General features: G+C 43.1%; 1 protein-coding gene across 1 annotated transcript in view; it reads left to right on the plus strand.

Moving 5' to 3' along the window:
• ACVR1 (activin A receptor type 1) overlaps positions 1–7,551 on the plus strand; it is a 127,394-nt gene that overhangs the window by 3,862 nt on the left and 115,981 nt on the right. The window lies entirely within an intron of this gene.

Below are 7,551 nucleotides of genomic sequence, written 5' to 3' on the forward strand. Positions count from 1 at the left end.
TGTGTGTGTGTGTGTGTGTGTGTGTGTGTGTGTGTGTGTGTGTGTGTTGCGGGGACCTGGGGATTTGGGTGGGGTGGGGGAGGTAGGTAGATGATACAGTATTGGGTGATATTCTGGTTTTTGGATTAAGTGATGTGTTCATGGGTGCTGATTTTATTTTTAGACTTTATAACCTACATACACGATGCATACTTTTTTATAAAAAGATAAAGGAAATTAAACACATAACCATTAACATAATGATTACTTGGGGAGTATGTCACTGCACTATGTGGACTTAGCTTGGTGCCTGTGTGAAGTAGGCACGCAAGAACTGTTGGCTGATTGACAAGACCCCAGGTGATAATTTTAAAGTAAGCTGATTGTTGTCATACCTGAATAAGATTGCGGTATGTCTCCCCTGCCCCCTACCCATTTTCTCCTGCTTCCAATCTCATTTCCAATATCGTGACTAGAATAATAGCATGGACTGTTGCGTGGTCTCTCCTGACTGCGGTTATGGGAGACATGGGCTGGGCTGAAGCTGGCATTTCTCAGCATCACCTTGTCTTATATATCTAGTGCTCAGGATGGGGCAAAGAACGCTGTCATGAAGTGTTAAAACGCTTTCGGTTTTACCCAGTGTAAGTGTGACCGTTCAGACTGGGAAGCCGCTATTTACGTTAAAGCAGTGCCTGGCTAAAATGTTCGCGGCATTAAACTGGCGAGGCTCTGAAATGAAACCATCAGAGATTTTAATTGGAGTCCACATAGTCTCCTGTTTTATTTTCCCAAGCAAATATTGGGCACTGCGGCTTTATTCCTGGAAATGAGGATTTGAATTGGGTTTCCTGGTACAAAATGCTTTCTTTGATCTCTTGGAGTGAAAACTTTGTGTTTCTTTCTGTGGCCAACTCCAGCTCTTAAAAGAACCAAATGGAATACTTACCTCTTCTTTTTTACTACTTGGCCGTAGACTGCTCTTGCTTGCCATGCTAGTTTAAGAATCAGAAATTACAAACCAGGATTTGTCTATTGGGACAAATAGAGACCCAAATTAAAGACCTCTTGTGAAAGAGCTTCCTCAAGAGTTGGTGTGGTCGGCACATCACAGCCTTTGGTTCAGATAGAAGGTAGTTTTACTTGAACTTATGCTCTCAAAATTAATAGGAGACCCAGCAGCTTCCTTTTTGAAGTTGAAACAAATATTTCCCCCTACCCCCAGTATTCAAACCGACTGCACAGTTGAATAATATTCTTGTGCTCTTGTATGTGTTTCTGGAAATCTGAGCTTGTTTATGTGTCTAAAAGCCTCTCCTGTGATCCAGGAGAGCTTTTTTCTCCGGAACCACCGCCACTCAGTTGTTTGATTTTTGGGTTTCAGTCTTTGACCAACATTCCACTTTGCCCATTGGAATTGCTTCATTGTTTGCTCTGGGTATTTGACCTTTATTTCTGTGACTGGGAAAGTGACTTTACATTTTAGCCTTTCCAAATTTTGTGGAGGGTCATGCAGCAGGTGAAGTTTGTTTTTGGAGGATGGGCTAGGTCAGAGGGTCCGATTTAGCGCAGGTGCCCTGATGGATTTGCAGGAGTTCAGCTCTCTCATCATAAGGCTAAACCTTGGCTGCCCTATCCCTCTTTCTCCCACTTTTGAGGACAGTCAGATCCTTCAGGGCTCAGAATGGTTGGTCACTGCAAGCAAGAATGCTTCCTGGATTTTGCCTTTTGACATTCTTTTAGGGTTTGGTCATCTTCACTACTCATTCTGGGACTTGATTGATCTCTTTGAGGGCAAGGACTTCAAGTTATTCATTCCTCCATTTTTAAAGTTCTACACAATTCTTTTCTCTTCACCAATTTAAAACTTTTCAAATTCTCTTACTGGGCTCCTTGAGGGCAAGGACTGTGTCGTATTCGTCTTCCGTGTATCTGTTGCACCTAATATAATACCTGGCCCGGACCACACAGTCAGTAAATTGTTTTTTAATTGCTGAGAGAATGATTGGATGGTTGCACGTGAAAGGAGCAAAGGAAGCCAGTACTGTAGACAGTCAGGGAGGTGGTCGCAAGAGAAGATGATGCCAGACACAAGTCCTTAAGTGTGTTTGGGAACCAGGGACAAAAGACACTCTAGGTTGAACGAACTGTTTTTTTTTTTTTTTTTTTTTTTTTTAGCGGTGTGCGGGCCTCTCACTGTTGTGGCCTCTCCCGTTGCGGAGCACAGGCTCCGGACACGCAGGCTCAGCGGCCATGGCTCACGGGACCAGGCGCTCCGCGGCATGTGGGATCTTCCCGGACCGGGGCACGAACCCGTGTCCCCTGCATCGGCAGGCGGACTCTCAACCACTGCGCCACCAGGGAAGCCCTGGTTCCTTTTTTTGATTGTTTTTGGAGTTCAGGATGCCACCTCTTTTTTTGGGGAAAAATATCTCAACTAATTTTTCCTAGCCTGCAGAGCCAGGACTCCTGCAGTACCATGTGTGTGGCTGGGACTCAAACACTGGTGAATTGACTCCTCGACACTAACTTTCTCCTGTTGCATATGTTCTCAAACAGTTGACCGTGAAAATAGTGTGGTAGACAGTGCTGATGTGAGAGGTGGATGACCTCTTGGGAAAATGGACAGAATCCAAAGTAAAGTCCTCTTTCGGTAGGTTTTTAAGGGCTGATTTGAGTGGGTGTCCCACGTAGACCTTTTCCACTCGAACGTGTGACAGCTGGGTGCCTTGCTCATCTATGAAAGCCGGATGGGCCTTTGTGGCTACCATGCAGCATGGATGCCATTGAAAATAAGATTGCTCTAGTTTTTGTTTCTTTTTTTAGGCATTTATGGAAGAATTATTGACTGAACTAAAAAATAACCTTGAGTTTGAAGAGAAATGTGCAGAGGGGATAAAGGAAGGTAGGGGTAATCTCAGACAAAGCTAGATATTAGATGTGGGATGATACTTGGCGTTTGGAGAGCAGGTACTGAGAAAAATGTGCCGTAAAAAGACCTTGAGGAAAAGCATTTCTGGTCTAGAGGGGATAGGTTGAGGAGCTATTTTAAACCAAGTTCTGAATCTTCACTTTTGCTGTGATTGATAAGTGGTGTTACACTCTGGGTGAAAATCCAGTGTGCTTGTTCACTCTCCTTAAGTGATAGTTCAGTGCTTATAAGCAAATAACCACCAAGAGAGCCAGAGTTTTTGGACTTGTAACTTGAGGTCAGGGACTGACAAGAGAGAGAAATATATGGAGGGACAACCAGTAGCAAGAAAAAGTGTAGGTGGTTTTCTAGAGTGACTCTCACCTTCCTCTATGGGAATAGGAAAGTGGTAAGGGAAAAGTGTGCCGAATGATACATATATATATATATATATATTTTGCGGTGTGTGGGCCTCTCACTGTTGTGGCCTCTCCCGTTGCGGAGCACAGGCTCCGGATGTGCAGGCTCAGCGGCCATGGCTCACGGGCCCAGCCGCTCCGCAGCATGTGGGATCTTCCCGGACCGGAGCACGAACCCGTGTCCCCTGCATCGGCAGGCGGACTCTCAACCACTGCGCCACCAGGGAAGCCCCAAATGATATTTTTTATAGGCTTTTTTGAGCTTGATGAACTGAACTATTGTGCACAACAGGTGACAAGAACAAACATTCTCCTATTTTATGAGTGTGGCATAGTAAAAAATGGAAAATCTTAGTCCCCAGAGATTATATAAACGCAAACGTTCTATTTGAGTATTTTAAAAACATTTTTGACTCTCAGCAGTTGAGTTTATATCATGACTGAGTGCACATACACACATACGCATGCATATTAAAGATAAAGCTGGATTACACATTTTACAAAACACTATTGCAATGCTTTCTAATTTCTGTTCAATTTTTGTTACAAAAAATTCTGGTCTCTATCTACCAAATTGATTTCACAACTTGCTAATGGGTTGTAAGCAGCTGTTTAGAAAAACCTATTCTAGGTATTGTGAAAATCAGCCTTAATTTGTTTATTCTAATCTGGGTGAGAATTCTGGTTTTCTTCTTGTATGAGTCTCAGTCACTTTGCAGATGGTCCGTGCCCCTCTGCTGCTCCCCCATCATCCCCCCAATCCTGGTGTTCTTCTCTCTGTGTAGGGGTCTTTGCTTGTTTCTCCAAATCAGATTAAAGTGACTAATATGTGTTTTGGACCAGCTTCAAGCGTGCATCATTATCTTGATCCCAATCAGCATCGAAGTTGGGACTAATTAATTTAAACTGGTGGCAGGAGCCACTTAGCTCCCTGTTTATTTAGATTATGTTTGAATGGGAGGGTGACTTTTCACATAATGTGGGGACAGCAGGAGTGCCTATGCAGAGAGAGAGAGAGAGAGAGAGAGAGAGAGAGAGAGATGGGGAAGATACCCCTGTACATTTATTGTTCAGAAATGCAACACGTGGTTAGTAGGGTACAGCTCTTTGCATTCAACGATGTAAGTAAGAGCACAGTCCCATGGCGGCGACCATCACTGTTGTCATTGTCCTTATCATTAACATTTCCCTGCCCTGCTGCTGCTTCTGCTTCATCTTTTCCCCCTCTTTGTCCTTCACTTATTAAGCATTTGTCAAGTTCAGTAAAACCAAGTTGATCTTAAGGTGCACTTGAGTAAGGGGTTGAAGAATCACGCATGTAACTATAAAGGGCAGAACTCTGAGTATCCTGGTCACAAGATACAGGGGGATAAGGATCAGCCAACACCTTTGAGGAAGTAGCTGTTTGGCTGGCCTTGGAAAGAGGTACCATTTTGGTGTTATCATTTGGAGAGGTATCTATATGTGTGTAGACTGTGGAATAGGCAACATTCCAAAACCAGGGAATGGGGCAAGTAAATACAAGATAGTTGGCTTTTGTTTGAGTCAAGTTGTAAAAAATAGAGTTGTACATATATTTTTTAAAATAAATTTATTTATTTATTTTATTTTTGGCTGTGTTGGGTCTTCGTTGCTGAGCACAGGTTTTCTCTAGTTGTGGTGAGCGGGGGGCTACTCTTCGTTGTGGTGCGTGGGCTTTTCATTGCGGTGGCTTCTCTTGTTGCGGAGCACGGGCTCTAGGTGCGTGGGCTTCAGGAGTTGTGGCATGCAGGCTCAGTAGTTGTGGCTCCTGCTTTAGAGCACAGGCTCAGTAGTTGTGGTGCACGGGCTTAGTTGCTCCACAGCATGTGGGATCTTCCCGGACCAGGGCTTGAACCTGTGTCGCCTGCATTGGCAGGCGGACTCCTAACCACTGTGCCACCAGGGAAGTCCCAGAGTTGTACATATTTTTAATCACCAGAATCAGACTCAGTGCCTTGAGGTGTAGCTTCTTGGAGAGGCATTAAGACCTGAGACATCGCAAAGGAACAGCAGATTCATGTCTCTGAGTTTGCACTAATTTCCAGGCCAAAGTGTCCTGAGCAGAATGGCCAGTGCTGTTTAAGTGGTTACATTGCATACCCTGTCTCACTTTTATTTATTTTTATTTTTTTGCCAAGCATATATGGTAATTCCTGGAAGTTATAAAAGTTAAAAGCTCTTTGTGATGTGATTGGCGTACCTTAAGGTGAGAGCACTTTAGAAGAAAACTTAGGGAGATTCAGAGCCAAATTATGGTTTCCTTTGAATGTCAGACTAGAGGTTTTAGACTTGATTTTTAAAGAGCAGCAATAAGATAATAATACCTGTGAAGGAGGACCTGATCAGGCCCCTACTTGCATTCTCTCATTTAAGGCTCATACAACTCTGTGAGATACTTCATCTTATTATCCCCATTCTACAGCAGGAGAGACTGAGACTCAGAGGGGTGATGGAGGATGTCTAAGGTCCCACGCCTGAGCTTTAACCCATCCCCAAGTCACCATGCTTTATAGCAGAGGTTGAAAACTAGATGGCCCGTGGGCTGAATACACCTCAGAGTTGTGTCCTGTTTGATACTGCATTCAAAACATTTTTTAAAATGGTTGCCAACATTTAAATATGGGGAAATTTCCCACAAAAAGTCCAAATTTCCACCTACTCCTGTAAAATTGAAAGCTCTGGCAGCAGCAGGCCCATATTCCTGCAGGAAACCTGTGATTGTGATTGTGTCTGTCTGAGGGGACGTGTGTGCTGTGTTTACCACAGTCCTGGCTCATCCTGTTTTCCTCTGGGTACTGAGGCCCAGCATCAGTTGCTGTTTATTCTTTATTTCTTTAGACTCCTAGCCTGCCTGCCTCACTACTGTGTGCTAACTGCATTGTCCCTTATAGGCATATGAGTGTGAGACCCCTGTTATATAGCCTTCCGTTGGCAACTAATGATTAGTTTAGTGGTGAAGGTAGATGGCCAGCACCTAAGAGGAAATGAAAGTAGGTAGAATTGGGTTTTGGGCTGGAGAAGCTGTAGAGTGAATGAATCATTTTTTGTGAAGAGAGGGAGGGACGGGTGGTGGACAAACGTATCTGACTTTTGGAACCTGGGTGACTAGGAGAATGGTGTTGATCTTAAAAGAAAGCAGAAGGTTGGTAAGAGGGGCTGGTTTGAGATGGGGCATGGCACTAGCATTGAGGTTCTGGTGGGACACAGACATAGAAGAGGGCTTAGCTGAGTCTAGTGAGTTGACAGGAGCCCTGTCAAATATGATACTGGAACCCTGGAGATAAGGGCTTGGAGCTGTGGAAGAGGATGGAAATGCCTTTTGGAAATGGGAAGAAGTGGGCTAAGGTCTGAATGATAAAATGAACCAGGTACAAACAGTTCAAAGTCTCTTATTGACTTTTTTGGGTCAAGTTCCCTGTCTTGCAAATAAACCAAATGTTTATCCCGACAAAGGAGTACAATAACAATCTTCAACTTTTAAACTTGGGAACTAATGAACATCTGCTCATAGAATCAAAGGCAGATATGCTTTTTGATGAGTGACACCTGTAACTTATGTTTATGCCTATTTTGCTAAGCCTTATTTAGGTGAAAAGGATTCAAGCAATGACTTTTTCTTTTCTTTTCTTTTTGGTACACGGGTGATAGAAAATGTTCCTGAGATGGGGGGAAAATGTCAGAGAATGGTTCAGTTTAGAATGGAATGTCCTTTTTAAATTCAGATGAGGTGTTTTTTTTTTTTTTTTTCCTTCTCTTGGCTTGTTTGTTTAGGATTCCCTCCAACTCATTGTTACTTAATCAGTTTAGGTCCACCTCAGCTAGTCTCCTTCTCCCCTGGTTCCCTTTTAATCCCTAAGGGTCTTATTGTTTTAGGACATTCTAAGCACTGGTGGAGTGAATCTTTTTCAGATGTGGATATTGAACATGGAAATCTTCCAGGAGGGCGTTTCTTTTGTTCTCATAAAGACTTTTATCTTGGACATTTCAGTCTCCTTTTTGGGCCATCTTACTCTTAAAAATTTTTTTTTCAAATTGGTGTTTTTATTTCTAATACACACATAGCTTTATTTCATTACATATATATTTTAATATGGGTTCTTATAATTTTTTTCTTATACATTATATATATATATATATATATATATATATTTTGTGGTACGTGGGCCTCTCACTGTTGTGGCCTCTCCTGTTGCAGAGCACAGGCTCCGGATGCGCAGACTC

Source organism: Aethalodelphis obliquidens, unplaced genomic scaffold, assembly GCF_003676395.1.
Source record: "Aethalodelphis obliquidens isolate GAN/ISIS:26980383/991018 unplaced genomic scaffold, ASM367639v1 scaffold2, whole genome shotgun sequence".
Taxonomy (NCBI): domain Eukaryota; kingdom Metazoa; phylum Chordata; class Mammalia; order Artiodactyla; family Delphinidae; genus Aethalodelphis; species Aethalodelphis obliquidens.